A 21,090-nucleotide genomic window follows, 5' to 3' on the forward strand; every position below is an offset into this window, starting at 1 on the left:
AATGCCAGTTTAAGTTTAGGAGCTGTTCATTGGAACTGACAGCAGGTAACAGATCAAATATTACTGAGTTTGCCTTTAGGTTTGAAACAGGGAGGTTTTTCAGTGTATAGTGTTTTAATGGCGTGCAATGCTTTGTGACAGAACCAAGCAGTATGGCAGAACATAATGCAACATGACAGGCAAAATTCCTGTTCTCTTACAACAGTTAACTATCTTGCAGGTACAGCATGACAATGCAATTCAGATCATTGTAAGGAATTTAAAATTTTAGCTAAAGGCATGTGGCAACAAAATTGTATTGCTATTAATTGGACTAGTGGAGACAGTAACCCAGGAAGAGTGGCTGAAAAAAGACCCTCCTCAGTTTGCAACAAGTGTGCACAGTAATTTTTTAAGGTAACATTAAAGCAAGAAAACAATTTAGTTTTTCTTTTCTGTCAAAAGGCTTCTGATGGTTTTCATATCTTTGGTGAAAAAATTGTGTTTTAATGCCATAATGTTTTTATAATGCTATTATGCTGTATACTACTTCAAGTACCACTTTAGTTGCAAATTAAAGTGTGGCATAGAACTAAATAAATGAATATTTATCTCAGTGTCAAATTATTTATCCTGCCATTGTGAATTACATTGTCTGGTCAAAGCTGATTGGTTACACAGCAGTGTTGGTGCCTCCTGGTGATCCAGAAGCATTCTATGCATTCTCAATTTCATCAGTTACATCATCAAAATCTTATTGGCTATGTAGTGTTGTGTCATAACATTCATTACATGAGCCCTGATTGGCTGGGATCACCCAGGAAGGAGAAAGAAGCAGCAGTCTGGAGAAACAATGACACTGAACAGGATTGGGGGGGGGAGGAATATTTACATATAATATAATATAATGTATGTGGGAAATAATTCTGCCCCTTCAAAAAAACTATTTTTAAGATCAAAATCTTATAATATTTGACACAATCCTTTTTCTTCTTGGTATGTACCAATTTAATTATATAGAATAATAAACTGCCCAGTCTGTGTGACATACACTTTCTCCTTGTAGAAAGCACGGCTCCTCTGTCAGGCATGACAAGGATCAAGTCTGTACCTGCAGTCAGATACTAACAAATACTAAATACTAGTCCCTTAAGCAAAAATCCAATGTTGATTGGCCTTGCTGAATAATGTGGTACCTATATATGCAACCTCCCTCATGTGATTTGCCCATCAACTACTTGAATATGTCTGTGACGTGATGACTTCTAAGCTGTTCATTCTGTCTGGCAGCAAAAGAATGGATGGCAAGCAACAGACATATACCTGAAATTAAGAGAGGCCACAAATTGGAATGGGGTTTTGTTCAGACATACAGAAGTTGGTTCTTTTGTGCTATTCTATCCCACATTGCTCTTCCCAAGCAGAGTGTATTTCTGGAGTTTGTAGAATCTGGAAGGTGATCTAGTAAATGGTCTCATGTGGAGAGCAATGTCCATACCAGACATCCCATGCATCTTACAGAATAGACAGAGTCATCAATTTAAAGTGAAGATGAGCTAGCATGTAAAAATCATATCTGCCAAGATTTCCAGGTGTTCCATTGTGCTATGATACAGAACTAACTTTTTTATTTCACTCTCTCCCCTTAATTTCTGAAGAGATGGTCCAAAATGTTTCAACTACATTTTGTTGCAACATGTCAGGCTGGGAATTTATTATCTCAGCCCCAATAGGTCTTAATAAGCCTTACACAACTGTTTAGGCGTTTATTCTATTAACGGCTGTTCATTCCAGTCGCTACACCTGAATATTCATGATCTTGCTATTCCCAGTGCTTCAGTGTAGCAGCTGTTTGAAATCCACAGCAAATGTTCAAGAGAGTTCCACAAATATAAACACCCTCACAGCTAAATGTTCGGGGCCTGTGCATCACTAAGGAGAGACATGAAACATTTATGTGAAGCGTTTTTTAAAAAGAGAGAAGAAGAAAAAGAAAAAAAGGAAGAAGACAGCATTTATAAAGCTTAAATGGTCCTTGCCCTTTGGGGAACACGTCAAATGTGATTTGGGAGCATTTCACCATGGTGGACAAAGAGTCTGGAGAAGCTTACATTCCATGATGATGTTACTCACTCGACTAAACATTAATTCTGTGTAATAATGGAGGAATTCAAGTTTAATTCCTTTTTGGATGGGTAGTATGCAATGATATAGGTTATTTCAGAGTTAATTGAAGTGTGCTGACTGAGAAAAGTAGTTCAAATATGTGAACTTACCCTGAGATAAATGTTCTTGTTTCTTTAGTGCACATCCCCTCATACCAATGAGCATATTATTAATTTTGCCATAATTGGGGCAACCCCTCATTTTACAGATTATTACCTAATTGCTGTTCATCAGTGTTAACACTAATATTTCCTGTGTAACACAAAGTATGAGCAATAAAACAGCTGTGGGCACAAGCCTGGGTACCCAAATTTCTTGTGTGTATGTCAGGGAATACAGAGCCTCTAACCTGTATGCTAGACACTGCGTAAGTAAAGGCTTGGGATTTTTTCCATATTTGTTTCAATTGTCCCCTCAAACCCCAAGCAATATACTCTGTTTATGTTTTGAGTGTGCTTTAAAGTGTGTGTTCCAACAGCCGATTTCCCCCATCTTGCCTATCACCACACTGAGTTCCACCTCAAGATTTTTGGAAGAAGCGTGTCTTCTGATTTTTCCTTCAACACACCTACCCGTCTGGAAGTTCTGGTTCTGGTTTATCACATGCTGCATTTGGACACGTGCTCAAACCATACTTTGTTAAGTGATGTTGGCCCATAATCAGAAAACACCTTGGATTAGACAGACTGATCCCAGCACAATTCAATTCTTTTTACAGTCACTAGATTGTGGAGCCTTATGGGTTCCTCTTTAAATTATATTTCCAGTTCTTCATGAGATATAGACCACTTAAACCAGGCATGTCCAAAGTCCACTTTGGGGGCCTAATCCGGCCCGCCAGTCGGTTTAATCTGGCCCCTGTGGCAGTTTATTTCCTGGGGTAAAATCATAAAAAAGCTCAACAACTTCAATTGGTCCTTTGGTCCGCCCTCACAGCCCTTCACTTCATCAAATATGGCCCTCCTTGAAAAAAGTTTGGACACCACTGACTTAAACTTAATACAGCTATTTCCTTTCTGACCTTTTCCTCCCCGCCCCCCCCCCCCCTTACTTTCCTCTGTCTTTGATTCTCAAGGTCTAATCCTTATTCTTTGGGTGGTTTACTCTCATTCACCTTGAATTTAACTTTGACTGCTGCAATTCAGGGCATTAGCTTTGTCTTTACTTCCTCATAATTCCACTTCCATTCTCTCCAGAGGCTTTGAAGTTATTGTTGTTGGGGTAAGTTTCTTTTTCTTTTTTTTGCCAACAGTGTATGCTATCATATCTACCCCATCATCATTCACATCAGCCATTTTTAAAGTAATGCCAAACTCATGAATTTGGAGCATTTAAACTTTTGAATTGTAAAGGTTCCCACTAATGAACAATTCTGTCATTTCTCTGCTCCGTAACATTCATAGTAAGGAGGTTTTTTCCAGTGCAAAGAGACATTTGGTAAAGTTAGCTACCATGCTGATCTCACCAACAACAAGAGTTTGAGCATTTGTAGCAAAGTTTATAGCAACCCTGGGATTAGCAGTAATACACCAGGGAAAGAATTGTTCATACACAGACTTGATCTCTGTGAACAATAACGGTTCCAGGCTAATAATGAAATAATCCATTTTTTACCAGATGAAAGAAGAGGGATCAGAAACGTAACTTGAGCTGAAGCTCATAATGGTACCAAAAGCTTATAATGGAAAATATCTAAAGAATCCGAGACTCTCTTTGTTGGATATGAATGATTTCTTTTTTCTTGTGAAAAGTGGATGAAGAACTTGAGAAGAAGGGCCTGAGTGGATTTTATGAGAAAAACCTCTGTTTGGGAAAGAACGGCTGGTGTCAGGTTGCAGGCCAAACACATCTCACTGTTACGTAACAAGAGGCACAGATGAAAGATGTTCAAAGAACGATGTGCACAGCAAGTTTGAACTTTTTTCATCTTTTGTCTCTTGTGTGGCCAACAGAAAGAGGGGGTGGCAAATTAGATCATTCAACATTCAATAAGGGGTGCTTTCCAGAATAAAGCAGAATATAACCATTCATAATATAATTTGCCACAAAATATATGGCTTCAGCACCTCACTTAAGCCTGCAATTCTCACTTATGTGTGTAATTCTTACTCAAGTATGCATCACATTGAAATTATTGGAACTTCTCACCTTCAGTTTATGATGTGTTGCAGTTACATTTCAGGTGGTTGCTTCATTTTTTCCCCTTCTCATGATTTTCCCCCCTCATACATACAAGAAACAAAAGGAAGGCAGGAAGTCTATATAGGTAGGGTCAGACATCTGCTGGAACCACAAACTTTTAAAGCATCCCCATTGAGCTCTGCCACTATTTTCTTCTAATGGCCCATATTCATGAGAAATGATATCCCATGTGCCCTAGCCACAAGAATCTTTGGTGTCATCTGACAGTCCCTTTTCCTAACTTCAGAAGTTTGAAAGCCATTTTTAATTAAGAAGTAGGAAAGGGAAAGGACTTCTTTTTAAAACACGTTTGGAGTTAAATGGGAAAAGGGGTACCACTTTTAGTTTCAGGGTACAACAACCTGCCTGATTCTGCATCTAAATTCTCCCTGGAAGGCTCCCAGAGACTGTTTGTTGGAAATCACATCTGTTCCATGGGGGAAGCCATATTTTTTTTCTCTCTGACAGCAATGGCACGGCATCCAGTCCAGTTGCTCCTAGGGAGAATTGCAGCCTGTTTTCAACATGCATGGCAACACTTGCACACAGCAGTCACATCAGGCTTTTCTAAGCATGTGATTTTTTTTAAAAAAAAAAACTAAATAATCTGTGCAGATTTTAAAGAATTTTGTATATTCCCACCCTCTTTAAAATCTGCACAGAAATAGGATAGGATAGACTTAGATTTGAGCACAGGCAGAAGCAGAATGGAACAACCTTAGTCCCAGCTATCCCTATCTCCACATGGTAGTTCCCTCCCCAATTGTGAAACTCCCCTTCCCAGAGAGACCCGCCTAGTGCCTGTTGTAATTTCCAGTTGGCACAAGACAAATGCCTCTTAAATGACATCATTGTTTTATACTGTCTCAGCTCTCTGGATTTTCTGTTTTAAATAGATCTGTCTCTGTGGATTTATTTTGTTGCTCTCTGTTTTAATTTCATATTGTGAGGTTGTTTGGTGCCTTCATTGTATTTTTATTGCAGTGTGGTTATTTCTGTTGCAAGTCACTCTGAGAACTTTTGTTATAGGATTCCACAAGTAATGCAAATAAATCAATAAAGTTTCATATAAATAAGTAGTCATACTTTTAAGGGGGCTTTTTGTGTTGTTGTTTTTTTTGAGAAGCTAAATGCTAGGGCAAAGAGACTAAACTGGGGAGCAATAGGTATACAGAAAGATGTGCTGGCTTACCTATCCTTGAATTGCACCTAAAATCTCTTCTTTGGTAGAATTCTGTCTTCATATTACAGTTGTACCTTTGTTCTCGAACACCTTGGCGCTTGTACATTTTGGCTCCCAAGCACCAAAAACCCGAAAGTACTGTACTTTTCCATCTATTAGACGCCCCCATGTATAAGACCTGCCCCCCTATTTTGGGGGACTCAATTTTAAGAAAATGAGGGGAGATGGCCCAAAGTTGTTGAGCCTCTCCCCCCACGCAGCTGTGGGAAGGAAAGACTCCCTAGATCATTTCCTGTGCACAGGTAGGGAGTGTTTCCCTTGCACAGCAGCATTGAGGGAAGTTGCGCTCCAGCCAGCCAGCCGGTTGGCCAGAGGGCACCTTCCCCCATGCCGCTGCGCATGGGAAATGATCCGGGAGTGCTTCCCGTGTGCAGCAGCATTGGGCGAAGCTCCGCACTGCCAGCCAGCACCCCCAGATTGCTCCCTTGCATGCAGCGGCATCTCCCCCCCCCCATGCCACTATTTGTGTATTGGACGACCCCAGTTTTTTGATATGATTTTTGTGTCAAAAAACCTCGTCCAATACATGGAAATATATGAAAAAACAAAATAAAAAAAATTTTGTTTTATTTTTATTTTTATTTTTTGTTTTATTTTTTTTATTTTGTTTTGACTATGGCAGACCAACATGGCTACCTATCTGTAAATGGAAATATATGGTAAGTGTTCCAGTTTTCAAACGTTTTTCGGTGAACATCCAACGCGGCTTCCGCTTGAGTGCAGGAAACTCCTGCAGCCAATCGGAAGCCACACCTTGGTTTTCAAACGGTTTCAGGAGTCGAACAGACTCCCAGAATGGATTAAGTTCGAGAACCAAGGTTTCACTGTATATGCAATGATACCATATGGAAACACATTCCAAGGCGGCAAACTTCAGAAACAGAAGGTTGTTCATGACTCAAGACTGATTGTAATTGTCCATGTTTTCCAAATTATTCAGTAATTTCCTTGTATTTTTCACACATCTCCATCCCCCCCGCCCCACACTCACACACCAAATCCCCCTGTTAGATCACTCTAACTTCTGGCTACCTGCTTTCTATTTTTCCCTTTTATTTAAAACATCCAGACTGCCTATTTCTTAAAAACAAGAACTCCATGATCACTCAATCAATGTGATAGTGTTCCCTGCAACACCCAAGCCCAGCTCTACCATCAGACAGAGTGAGGCAACCACCTCAGGTGGAGAGTGATTGAGGGTAGGAACAGCAATCCCTGAGCACATACACTTCTGTTTATTGCCACATGGCCTCTCCTGAACCCCCCAAACTAACCTGCTGCCTCAGGTGTGTGGGGAAAGTCAGTGAAGTCAGTTTTTGTATATGGAATGGGAGGGGTACCTTCTTCTTCTTCACCTTAGGCAGCAAAATTTCTTGGGCCAGCCCTGCCCATAGCCCTTGGTAAGAAAGCAATGAGTGAAGAACGGAAGGGAGAAATACCGAGGTGTCCTATGAGCCTGTCACTTTACATCTCTGAAGGCCCCTAAGGTACCCCTGACCATTAGGTCCAGTCGCGAATGACTCTGGGGTTGCGGCACTCATCTCGCTCTATAGGCCAAGAGAGCTGGCGTACAGCTTCCGGGTCATGTGGCCAGCATGACTAAGCCGCTTCTGGCGAACCAAAGCAGCGCACGGAAACGCCGTTTACCTTCCTGCCGGAGTGGTACCTATTTATCTACTTGCACTTTGACGTGCTTTCAAACTGCTAGGTGGGCAGGAGATGATAGATAGATAGATGATAGATAGATAGATAGATAGATAGATAGATAGATAGATAGATGATAGATAGATAGATAGATAGATAGATAGATAGATGATAGATAGATAGATGATAGATAGATAGATAGATAGATAGATAGATAGATAGATAGATAGATGATAGATAGATAGATAGATAGATAGATAGATAGATAGATGATAGATAGATAGATAGATGATAGATAGATAGATGATAGATGATAGATAGATAGATAGATAGATAGATAGATAGATAGATAGATGATAGATAGATAGATAGATAGATGATAGATAGATAAATAGATAGATAGATAGATAGATAGATAGATAGATAGATAGATAGGATAGATAGATAGATAGATGATAGATAGATAGATAGATAGATAGATAGATAGATAGATAGATAGATATAGATGATAGATAGGTAGATAGATAGATGATAGATAGATAGATAGATAGATAGATAGATAGATAGATAGATGATAGATAGATAGATGATAGATAGATAGATAGATAGATAGATGATAGATATAGATAGATGATAGATAGATAGATAGATGATAGATAGATAGATAGATAGATAGATGATAGATAGATAGATAGATAGATAGATAGATGATAGATAGATGATAGATAGATAGATAGATAGATAGATAGATAGATAGATAGATAGATGATAGATAGATAGATGATAGATAGATAGATGATAGATAGATAGATAGATAGATAGATGATAGATAGATAGATAGATAGATAGATAGATAGATAGATAGATGATAGATAGATGATTGATAGATAGATAGATAGATAGATGATAGATAGATAGATGATAGATAGATAGATAGATAGATAGATAGATGATAGATAGATAGATAGATAGATAGATAGATGATAGATAGATAGATAGATAGATAGATAGATGATAGATAGATAGATAGATGATAGATAGATAGATGATAGATGATAGATAGATAGATAGATAGATAGATAGATGATAGATAGATAGATAGATAGATGATAGATAGATAAATAGATAGATAGATAGATAGATAGGATAGATAGATAGATAGATAGATAGATAGATGATAGATAGATAGATAGATAGATAGATAGATAGATAGATAGATATAGATGATAGATAGGTAGATAGATAGATGATAGATAGATAGATAGATAGATAGATGATAGATAGATAGATGATAGATAGATAGATAGATAGATAGATGATAGATATAGATAGATGATAGATAGATAGATAGATAGATGATAGATAGATAGATAGATAGATAGATGATAGATAGATGATAGATAGATAGATAGATAGATAGATAGATAGATAGATGATAGATAGATAGATGATAGATAGATAGATAGATAGATAGATAGATGATAGATAGATAGATAGATAGATAGATAGATAGATGATAGATAGATGATTGATAGATAGATAGATAGATAGATGATAGATAGATAGATGATAGATAGATAGATAGATAGATAGATAGATAGATAGATGATAGATAGATAGACAGATAGATAGATGATAGATAGATAGATAGATAGATAGATAGATAGATGATATAGATAGATAGATAGATAGATAGATAGATAGATAGATAGATAGAGATAAAACCCTATAAATTTGGTCCCAGGTTGGCTAAGGAGCCAGGTTTATAATTTCTGAAATTCAATGACTTGGGCCAAGAATGAATGATGGCAAATTATTACGATTGCTCTGCAAAAAATAATAATACATATAGCATTTAAGCACCTGCCTGCTGCCTCCTTCTATGCTGTCACCTCTTTATTGAATTTAAAGTATGCATACTTGGCCCCAGTCACTTCCATTTTTTTCTATCCCAGGAAACTGAATTTGTGATATGCAAAACTACATTGTGTTAAAGGGAACAAGTGTGTGTGTGTGTTCATTTATACAGGTAGCTCATTTCACTTTCAGAATCTCCAAGTGCATTACTGTATAAACTAGTTAAAACCTTGTGTGTAGGCAAATATGTATCCGTAAGCTTGCTTGCGCACACATGTTTATGAGAACAAATCTACATGATTTATATGTACACAGAGGCAGATAAATCTTTTTTTTTCAGTGACTGCTGCAGAGAGAGTGAAATAAGAAATAGCTTGTTGATTAGTAAAGTGATTAAAAGGATCATCTTATTGATTCCCGCCCAGCTAGGCCCAGACCTCAATAATGAACACTGACTGGTTTAATAAGAAGAAAGGCAAGATTTACTAGACACATGTGCTTTTCATTAGAGAAAGCAGAAAGGAAATAAAAATGTTAACCTATCCAGTCATGGGCCATTGTGCCTCTTATTCCAATAAGGAGCTAACAGACAAGTACTAGAAAGTAGGCGTTAGCTGCAAACGAGGGTTGCCTGTTGAAATCATTGAAGTATAGTGGATTAAAAAAAACATTGTTCTGTTTCCAAATTTTTGTCTTGTGTTTTATTATTTCCGCACAATCAGTTGCCTGTTAGGAGTGTGCAAAATGCTCAGAGCAGAAAGATATTGGAAGGGAAGATTGCAGCATGGCGTCTTTAGCTTAGATAAACTGTCAGCTGGTCTGGGAGATATATAGAAGAATTGCCTGTGTTATCCTTCCATTCCCAAAACACACATACCAAGATGGTCTTTCCTCCCTCCATCTAGAAATGTAACTCATGGATGGATCGCTAGTGGTCAGCCTTTTCAAAAGTGGGAGACACCTTTTTTCCCAGACATGCATTTTTCATTTTGCCATATCTTTGGTGGTAATGCTGTTGTGACCCACCCAAGTTAGGCTATGGACAACCAGCAGGTCTTCTCCTGCTCCACCGACTGAAGACCAAGGGGAAGGATGACAAGTCTTGTGTAACAAAGGTTGCTCAGGTCCCAAAGGTCCAACACTAGAGGTTTTAGATGAGTCTACCTTTTTCTGGATGCATAACTATATCCTGGGCTATCAGTTGCTACACACAGCAGTTAACTTATACTACAGCTGGATTGGTGACATTCTCTTTGTATACTATTATGCATTTTTAAGCACGATTTTTTTATTCCATGATGTGTGTGTAGGTACTTTCATGAAAATATAAAATTGCCTTAAGCCTAAATATTGGAAAGATTTACTTTGACCACAGGTGAAGCATTTCCCCCTCTATTGATATAAATTTAAGGATTTGGGAAGCATTTGAGTTATGCTATTAGATTGGTTTTAACTTTTTTTTTCTATACCCATCTACCAGCGCAAAATGGAATATTTATGGGGGTGGGGGCATCTTGTAAAAGAAAGAAAGAAATCCATCCTGTTCTTGAAAGCTCTGCTTGTTCTGCCTACATATAATTTGCCACATGGGCATTTGATGACATAAAGTACATATGTTGAGTTACAAGTGGGAAAATGCTTAAGATGGTGTGATACTATCTAGTAGTGAAGAAATTCACTTTACAAGTGAATTAACAATACACTCAAGCACCTTGAAAGCCTAGCACAGTCAATGCTTCTATCTGCTCTTACACAAAAGAATGTGCTAACCTATTTTTGAAATTCTCTTATCACAAAAGGGAATTCTGTTTATTCCTTTTCCCCGAATCTTCTTCATAGGATATAGTCTCTGAAATTTAGATTGCAATATGATAGTTGTGTAAGGTAAAGGACCCCTGGACGTTTAAGTCCAGTCAAAGGTGACTATGGGGTGTGGCACTCATCTCACTTTTCAGGCCGAGGGAGCTGGCGTTTGTCCACAGACAGCTTTCTGAGTCATGTGGCCAACATGACTAAACTGCTTCTGGTGCAATGAGACACCGTGATGGAAGCCAGAGCTCAAGGAAATGCCATTTACCTTCCTGCTGCAGTGGTACCTATTTATCTTCTTGCACTGGCATGCTTTCAAACTGCTAGGTTGGCAGAAGCTGGGTCAGAACAATGGGAGCTCACCCCATTGTGCAGATTCAAACTGCTGATCTTCCAATGGCCAAGCCCAAGAGGTTTAGTAGTTTAGATGACAGTGCCACCCATGTCCCTAGTTGTGTATAAGTTGAATATAAAGGGCCTATGCCAAGAGTTACTAATATAATATTTTAAATTTAACAAGTTGTATTTTGCTATATAATATTTTTGACCATTTATTTCTGCTGCTGGTATTTAGTGCATGGCTTTGAGTCTTCCTAATGATTTTATTCCCTGCTTACTTAAAGTATTATTTGTATGGGCTTATATGCTGGTTGTTTTTAAGTTAAAGGAAAACTCATTTTATCCATGCCCTGTCTTTTTAAAATATAGTCTCTAAATTCTATGGACAACACGTTGCTTGAGATAGAGAAGATTATAAAGAAAAGCCACAAACTCTGACGGGTTTGTTTGTTTGTTTGTTTGTTTGCAAATCTTAAGTAAAAGACTAGTATAGAACATGAGTTGTTACTCAAAAATTGATACTTCTGTATTCTATCGAGCTTCTTCATTCAACATATTGCTCAGTCTTTAATCTAGCCTACACAATTACTAGGTTGTTGGTTTGCCTCTGCCTTCAAATTGTGGCTGTTCATAGTTACTGCAACCACACTCTTTTGGTATGCTTAATAATAATGCTACTATTAACTAGATCCTGTACAGCATCTCTTCATGTGTGTGTGTGTGTGTGTGTGTGTGTGTGTGTATCTATCTCTCTATCTCTATTTCTATTTCTATCTCTATCTATATCTATGTCTTCTTCCAAACCCAATTTTCTTCCAATTCCTAAATATCTTTCAAACTGAATTCCTAACACAATAGAATTGCTAAATGTACAGGTATTAAGGGGGGGATTTGGCCCCTTCTCTTTGCACATTTTTATTAGGTGCAGCTTTGCATTTTTAGAGTCATTATATGAGCACTACTCCAATAGGTGTCATTGTAAAGCTGGTGAACTCTGCATAAACCCCCCAAATATGCTGATGCTTCTCTCTGAAAAAATAAAGTGAGTATTATATGATTGTTCAATCTGCTTCCTGCATCTTAGCAAATGTGATCTAACACATCACATGAGATTTTAAAGCGTTCTGCAGAAGTCTGATTAACAGCAAAGCACTAGGAAAAATTATAGTATGCCATTTAAATGCACTATGTACTACTGCCCAAGTAATTTTCTTGTGGGCTAAGCTTTACTTACCAGCTAGCCTTCCCATATATTATCCGTATACAACAAACCATGAAGATGTTGACATTGCTTTCAAAGAACTCAGGCAGCCTAACCATGAAGCTGACTAAAATTACATTCTTAAACTAGTTTAGCTGTATCAAGTTGGTCTGTATCCAAGGATTCAGTATCAAAAGTGGGAGAGGGTTGCTGTGAAAGTGCTTTCTTCTCAGTGGGTTTTCAAGGGGGCTGTGAACAAGAGCAAAAAGGAGGGAGCCTTAATTCCATCTTGGAATGGGTTTGGTGCAGTTGGCACACACAGTTAAGTCAGATTAGCTACATGATGAATTAATGATACTGTAGCTACACAATCCCCAGTTACCTGAAGTCACACAACCAGAAAAAGAAGCCCTGATTTAAAGAAACAAAAATGGTTCTGAGGTTACCTCAGCTCTTGGATAAGGGAACAGCTCTTGAATAAGGGTTACAATAATAATAAGACATCAGGGTTTGAATCTCATTTCCAAAAGTGAACATTCAAACAACAAATGGTTTACATTGTGAATATTGAGACCATTTACAATTGCGGATCTTAACCCATCTTTAAAAAGTTGGCTTTTGGTGAAACCTTTCCACCTGCCATAAGAAGGCTTCTATGCGTATTGTTATTTTATCGGTTGAAACCATTTAGGTATAAATGGATGTTTTAGGTACAATCAAATTTAGGTGCAATCAAAACAGAGTAATGCAGAAATCTGGGTGGTGTCACATAACAATGTGAAAGAGATAAAAACAGAGGTGATCCAGAAGGGAATTATTTTTTCTAAAACCTTTGCAGTTGCAAAAAGTGTCTCCTTTTGGTTATTTCATAGGGGAGCTGTAAATCATTGTGAGTTCCTGATAAAAAAAAAGAGGAGGTGATATTTTCCATGAACAAACATTCCCACCACAATCACACAGTAAATGGGAATGACTGTTAAACCTTGTTATATATATACCTTGTTATATATATAAATATGGTGTAGATGTGTCCTGAGTGGATAGCAGACTACAAATTACGGTAAGTGTTCTTTCCCACAATCAAGCTACAGTTTTCTCCCCAACAACTGGATACTAGTTTATGCTACTGTCTGAAATACACTTACCTGAATATGCCCTATTGAACATTGTGGGACTTTCTTATAAATAAAGAAGCATAGGACTGCAGCATAAATTTTCCAGTGGTAATTTCTAAATGATGGTCAGAGTGACTGGAATGTGGAATGGGCTGATCAACTTACTGTAAAAGATAACAAACTACCGTACTTATTGTATGGAAGCTTTGAACTGAAGGGCAATATAAAAATGTTTTGAATTAAACTAGTTATCTCTGTTACACATATATGTTGAAGGAAGTATGCAAAACTTCCAGATGACAGGGAAGCGTGGACGGGAAAACTTTTATTCAGCTGTCACACAAGCATATGGGCACGTATGCAGAGCTGGTGAACAATAGACAAGAGAACACTTGCCATTTTTCTTGAGGTCCATTACAAACCTTTACACAAATCATCCAAAGCAAGGAAACCACATTTGTCTGAAAAGTCATGAGAAAGTATGACAGGAAAGGGTTACTCTGTGTCATGGTCCTGTGAGGATGGGCGGGGGGAGAGAACTGTCTTAGGTTTACTATTGTCTGCAGGTTTGTCTAGGTGAGAACAGAAGGTTGAGCCCAAGGTGAAGTGTCAGGAGGAAAAATTGAGGGAATCATAGAGAAGATGGGCCTTGTACATAATTGATCTGACACAGCGCTGCCCACTTTATCATCATGGCTGAAGTATGGCTGGCCCCCCGTGCAATAATGCATGTGCATTTGACAGCACAAGACTCTGTGTATTAGGGGCTTGGTTTAATCAGGAAGGCTACGCTGCCTGTCAGCGCTGCCATATCGTTGTAAAAGTGAGAATGGGCTCCCAACCGGCAGGAAAAGCTCTGTCATCTTAAAACAAAAATGAAGTAAAAAACAAAAACAAACCCGGAGTGTGGGGGGAAGCACACATTTTCCAGAGGTGCTGGTATTTTATTCCTTCTTCTTTGTTGTATTATTTTTCCTGGCTTGTTTCTGCTTTAAACTGGGGCTGGGAGGGTAATTGCACTGGTACATAACTTTAATAACCTCAGCAATACAGAGTGCAAGGAGTCCTGAGCTCAGTTTGAGCCAATGAAAACAGAACTGTCACAACTGTTACTTGAAATAACCAGCCTGAGAACATGACTGGAAGTGTGGTATATATACCGGTAATACCTACAATAAATAATAAATAAATTATTAAATACAGATAATTTAATCATGGAACATCAGTGGTTGAGAAGGGGATAAGAGAAATTATGGTTGTACAAATTAAAATTTCTCTCTCTCTCTCTTTTATTTAAAAAATGGAATTAACTCCATGCTGAACTCAGAGCATATATTTACAGATTACTTCACTGTAGAAGCATTTCATATTAACACCAAGTTGAGAGGCTACCCCAAGGTAAATCATCAGATTAGCATCTGTTGAGATGACGCACAACTGTTTGCAGCAATTTCCAGAGCTAATCCAATTATGCAGAGGATTGAGGAGGACACTGGAATAAGGAAGATAAGCAAGGAAGGTCTCAGAGATAAAGCAAGCCAGTCAAGGACTTACATTCTCAAGCAAGTCTAATCAGGATGTCTGGCAAGTTAGAATAGGACAAGAGCTTACTGTAGGAGGTATTTATTTCTGAATAGAAATTAGCCACTAGTTTCAAATTTTATTCCAGACGCTGGATGAGGCAGGCTGATTGTGAAGGCCTGTGCATATCTAGTCAGAAATTAAGCACTTCAAGACCCCCAACCAACCCCCAGGGAAAATAAAGAGACAAGGACACAGAATTTAGGTTAATGTTAATGGGCAAAATTTAGGCCACAACTTTATTGGCTACAGAATGTGAGCGGTATTGGCTTAGGCATTGGCTTCAACAGACTATATCTGACTCCTGCCCGCCTTGTGGGAAGTCTGGAAGGGTAAACCACCAGTAGGGGGAGCCCCACTGTTGCGAATTGACTCGAGCAGCCAGTGGTTTAAATTGGCCCAGCTACGCCCCCCAGTGCCCTGAATGGCCGCCTGACAAATGGTGTGGCCGAGTCAACCTCAGCACAACCAGGTCCCGCTCAGAAGCAGAACCGATTTGCTGCATTCAAGAGACATTTGTTGTCAGGACAGAGAATATGTCCCTTTGCAATCCATGTTTGGTCTGCATGGTCTCCTTTGCATGGAGTTCACACACATACATTGGTATGCATGTAGGGCCCTTCCACATACCAGCCAGGTGTACAAGTGACAGAGGATGCTAAATGTGCATGTCAGGATACAGTAACTACTGTCTGTCCTCAGGGAACGATGCAAACTGTAACGGTGTGAAAGTCTCTAACAGAGAAATTGCTGCACTGTTTCCAAATTACAATTCCCAGGATTCTTTCAATAATGACAGTAGAACTGGTATGAAACAGAATTAGTTTTGTAAAGTAGATCTGCACTCTACTGAGTATGAAGGAGTTATTGTAGAGTTCCTTAGTGCTTGCTTGATATATGTCCAAAAGAACCTGATCTTCAGTGCATAGTACTGTTCCCTGAATTGCTCAGAAGTTATTTCTTCAGCAAAAACACTCTGCATATACAGTATCTAGCAACAAGTTTCATACTCTGAGGTCCCACTAAAAGGAGCAAATCCCAGGGCTCAGTTCCTCATCCATGGATAACAGGAGCTGATACTTTATTTCTTATCCAATCTTGATAGTAACCACAGAAGTTATTTATAATCCCCTGGCCACTTTGACTTACAACCTATCGGTCTCTGATCTTGCAATGTATCTCAACTCCTAATTGTTCTTTGTGTATCAACCAGAATCTCTCACCGTTGCACAACATGACCCAAGCCTACTGTCCAAGCTATAGATTTGCCCCAATGGGAAATTTACATGGTTTCTTCCCTGAAAATGCCAAATGCTATGGGACTTAAAGAGCAAGAGCTGAAATAATCAACCTTTCACAGACAGTTCAAGTCTTTAAATGGCATCATATATATTGAAAGAACAATACCTAGTATAAGAGAGCAATTTATACATTTTGGGTTGTATCCACTGCTACTCAGAGTAGACCCATTGACATTAATGTACCCAAGTTAGCAATGACTAGTAATGTTGATGGGTCTACTCTTAGGACTAGAATTGTGATAATCAACTTTCAGTTGCTTGCTAACCATTTTCACTCCCATTCTGCCCTTTGATGGTAAAGATCAACTACATCTGTGTTAAAGTGGCTGGTTAACAATATTAATCTACTACAGTTCATGCATGAATCTATTTATACAAAATAATATGCATATTCTTGCTATATACTGGATAAAACTAGATAAACAAAACAGCAAATCAACTAACATTTTCTAATTTAATTGGTTAGGTGTGCTTGATTCAGTAACATTTTATTCCATCACAAATGAGACCTAGTGGAATTTGTCTGAAGGGCATAGGTGCCTTTGATCACAGATTATCATTTTTATAAAGATTAAGTTCTTTATTTTGGAAAAATCAACATTTGGCCTGAATGAAATCTCTCATTGCGGGATTTGTTTTTAAAGTAAATCCTATTAAATCCTGTTTGCTTTGAAAAATATGAATTTATATTCTCACAGTTCCAATCTTGTACAACCTTCCTAATTTTGGATACTATTATATTTAGAGTAAACAGTGCCAGTTCTCCCATTAGGCAATATATTTGACCTTTGGCTCAGGTGGCAGATCATGAGGGGTGGCAGATGAGTATCCCTGGACTGTCTGCTGCTGCAAGGCCAAGCCCTAACATTAAACAGAGTGAGGCAGCAGAGTGTGATGAATGGTTTTGGAATGACGCCTGCCTGTATCCACTAGGCTAGCTTGCTGCCCTCAGGAGGACAATGTCCCATCACGAGTGTCAAAGTAAAATTCAACTGCCAGTCCAATCACCTTTGGTATCTGAAACTTGCCCTGTGCCTCAGGCAGAAAAATATGTTAGGTTGACCCTGGCCACTGCCTCTGGCCACTCACAATTGGTTGCCTGCCACCACCACTAGCACACACACCCCTTCTCCTTCAGGCCTAGCCATTGTTCCAGCTTCAGGGCACATTAATATGTGTCAACTAAACTTCCATCCAAGCCACACTTTCATGGAAATCAGTCTTCAACTTTATTGGTAAATTGAACACAACTTGAACAGCAAACAAATTACAAATGCAGATTACCAGATATAGTGGTACCCCAGTTCTCTCTCTTTTTTTTTTTATAAAATTTTTATTGAGAGTTTTAATAATACAATAAAGAAAAAAAGACAGAATAAACAGAAAACATCGAAAAAATAGAACAAACATAGTAGTAACCATCTTTTCTTCATTTTTCCCTTTTGGACTTCCTCACGTCTCTCGCTCCTACATTCCAAGTTAATAAAACTTTAACCAGCAACTTATCATCTTATTTTCATTCTTATTATACACCATTCCACTATTTTATCCCTAACTTTGAATATTTTTATCAAAATCTTAAATACCTAGTTTTAACATAATATTCATTCAAAATTTGTCTTTCTCATGAAATTCACTCATTCTCATAGTCTTTTCAGCTAACTTTATGGTGCCCTGTTATTTTCAAATCTCTCATCCTTCTTAACACTCATATAGTTTACAGTGTTTTTGAAGATAGTCCTTAAATTTCTTCCAATCCTCCTCCACTGCTTCTTCTCCCAGGTCTCGGATTCTGCCGGTCATTTCTGCTAGCTCCATGTAGTCCATCAGTTGCATCTGCCATTCTTCCAGCGTGGGCAAATCTTGAGTTTTCCAGTGTTTGGCGACAAGTATCCTTGCTGCTGTTGTTGCATACATAAAAAATGTTCGGTCCTTCTTTAACACCCTCTGGCCAACAATGCCCAAAAGGAAGGCCTCTGGTTTCTTAGGGAAGGTATACTTAAATACCTTTTTCAGCTCATTATATATCATTTCCTAGAAGGCCTTAACCCTAGGGCAAGTCCACCAGAGGTGAAAGAATGTTCCTTCAGTTTCCTTACATTTCCAGCACTTGTTATCTGGCAGGTGATATATTTTAGCTAGCTTGACTGGGGTCATGTACCACCTATATATCATTTTCATGATATTTTCTTTCAAGGCATTACATGCCGTAAACTTCATACCGGTAGTCCATAACTTTTCCCAGTCAGCAAACATGATATTATACCCAATGTCCTGTGCCCATTTTATCATAGCTGATTTAACCGTTTCATCCTGTGTGTTCCACCTCAGCAGCAAGTTATACATTCTTGAAAGTAATTTAGTCTTAGGTTCTAACAATTCTGTTTCCAATTTCGATTTTTCCACTTGGAATCCTAACTTTTTGTCCAATTTAAAAGCCTCTTTAATCTGAGCGTAATGTAACCAATCTCGCACTTTATCTTTAAGTTTCTCCATACTCTGCAATCTCCAATTGTCTCCATCTCTTTCTAATATTTCCCAATATTTCGGCCATTTGACCTCCATATTAGGTCTTTTCACAGCCTTAGCTTCCATAGGTGATAACCACCTTGGGGTCTTGTTTTCTAATAAGTCTTTATATTTTATCCAGACATTAAACACTGCTTTCCTTATAATATGGTTCTTGAAATTCTTGTGAATCTTAACCTTGTCATACCACAAATACGCATGCCATCCAAAAGCATTGTTAAATCCTTCCAAGTCTAAAACATCAGTGTTTTCAAGAAGCAGCCAATCTTTCAACCAGCAAAAAGCTGCTGATTCATAATACAACCTTAAGTCTGGAAGGGCAAACCCCCCTCTTTCTTTAGCATCAGTTAATATTTTAAACTTAATTCTGGGCTTTTTGCCCTGCCAGACGAATTTAGAAATATCTCTTTGCCACCTCCCGAAACACTCCATTTTATCCACAATCTGTAAAGTCTGAAAAAGAAACAACATCCTTGGCAATACGTTCATTTTTATAGCAGCAATTCGGCCCAACAAGGAAAGTTTCAGTCTTGACCAACTTTCTAAAATAGTGGTACCTCAGTTCTCAAACATCTCCGCTTACGAACGTTTCAGAACCCGAACGCCAAAAACCCAGAAGTAAATGCTTCCATTTTCGAACGTGCCTTGAAAGTGAAACGACTTCCACTGGGTGTTTTTCAATTTTCTCAACTGAATTTGTAGACAGCCCTTGGTGCCTCAGTTTTTGAACATTTCGAAACTCGATCGGTTTTCTGAAATGGATTATGTTTGAGAACCAAGGTACCACTGTACTTAGCTTTAGAAGCTTTAAAAAAGGAATGAATAGGAAGTAACTGACTAGGATAAAAATGGCGGTATGGAAGAGGTAAAAAGATAACAAAAGACCAGGCCCTCCAGGCTACAACTCAGAGTGGCAGAGAACAGGACAGAGTGAGACTTTTCTTCGTCTGCAGTATTGGATGTTCTTCATAGGAATAGCTGATAAATGCATGATAATAAGGCTTGATCAGTTGATTAACAATGGGAAAAGAAAACAGTTCTAAATGCAGAGAGCAGGGGCAATATAACAAATAAAACAATCCCCATTTGGGACAGAACAGCAGCTGCTGCCTAAACCCTAAAAATGCTAAGTGGATTCCTCAAGGTTGCCAGTGCTTTTAGTCTGAGAAAAGGTGCTTCCTCAGAGTGAAGCACTGTGTGTGGGGTGGCAGTTCTACAGTTCTCTACTGTAACATTTTAAATAGCACTTATTTGCCATAACAATCCATAATGGGACCACAGAGGGGAAGGATTACAGCTCCCTTACCCTATGCCACAATTCTGATGCAGATCAGTAGCTGCTTATGGCTGCTACTAATTTCATTAATATCATAAGTTCCAGTTTGGGTCCTAAATTTGGGTAAGAGGGCAGATGAGTAAAACCAGTGTCCAGAAATGACTTCCAGGTGAAAGTTGTCTCAGGTTGTTATGAGTGTGGCTTTTACAAACAGGAATGTTTATATCCAAACCTACCCACTCCCAAATTCCAAAATTCAGCAGGATCCCTACTTTACGAAGGGACGTGGGTGGTGCTGTGGGTTAAACCACAGAGCCTAGGACTTGCCGATCAGGTCAGTGGTTCGAATCCCTGTGACGGGGTGAGCTCCTGTTGCTTGGTCCCTGCTCCTGCCAACCTAGCAGTTCAAAAGCATGTCAAAGTACAAGTAGATAAATAGGTACCACTCCGGCGGGAAGGTGAATGGTGTTTCCGTGCCCTGCTCTGGTTCGCTTAGTCATGCTGGCCACATGACCCAGAAGCTGTACGCCGGCTCCCTCTGCCAATAAAGCGAGATGAGCACCGCAACCACAGAGTCAGTCACGACTGGACCTAATGGTCAGGGGCCCCTTTACCTTTTACCCTACTTTAAGGGGTCTGGAAAGCTTTTATTTCCCTATTGGTTTATTTTATTTCCTTACTTTCAACAACAAACATTGAAATGTACTTGTTTTAGGTGCCCCTTAGTGTTGACTTTCAAACAAAATATATAGCAAAAAATCATGTTTGTACAGTTTCATAATTTCATTTCATTCCAGTGCTGGTCTCCTGAAAACAAGGGAGAAATGTTTTTTTGGTGCTGTGTGGGGATACTGTGGCCTCCCAGTTGT

The 21,090-nt window shown here is 38.7% G+C and overlaps 1 protein-coding gene across 5 annotated transcripts in view; it reads left to right on the plus strand.

Annotated features, from left to right (window-relative positions):
* NFIA (nuclear factor I A) overlaps window positions 1-21,090 on the plus strand; it is a 418,489-nt gene that overhangs the window by 43,100 nt on the left and 354,299 nt on the right. The gene's annotated exons all lie outside the window — the stretch shown is intronic.

Source organism: Podarcis cretensis (genome assembly GCF_951804945.1).
Source record: "Podarcis cretensis genome assembly, chromosome: 6".
Lineage (NCBI taxonomy): Eukaryota > Metazoa > Chordata > Lepidosauria > Squamata > Lacertidae > Podarcis > Podarcis cretensis.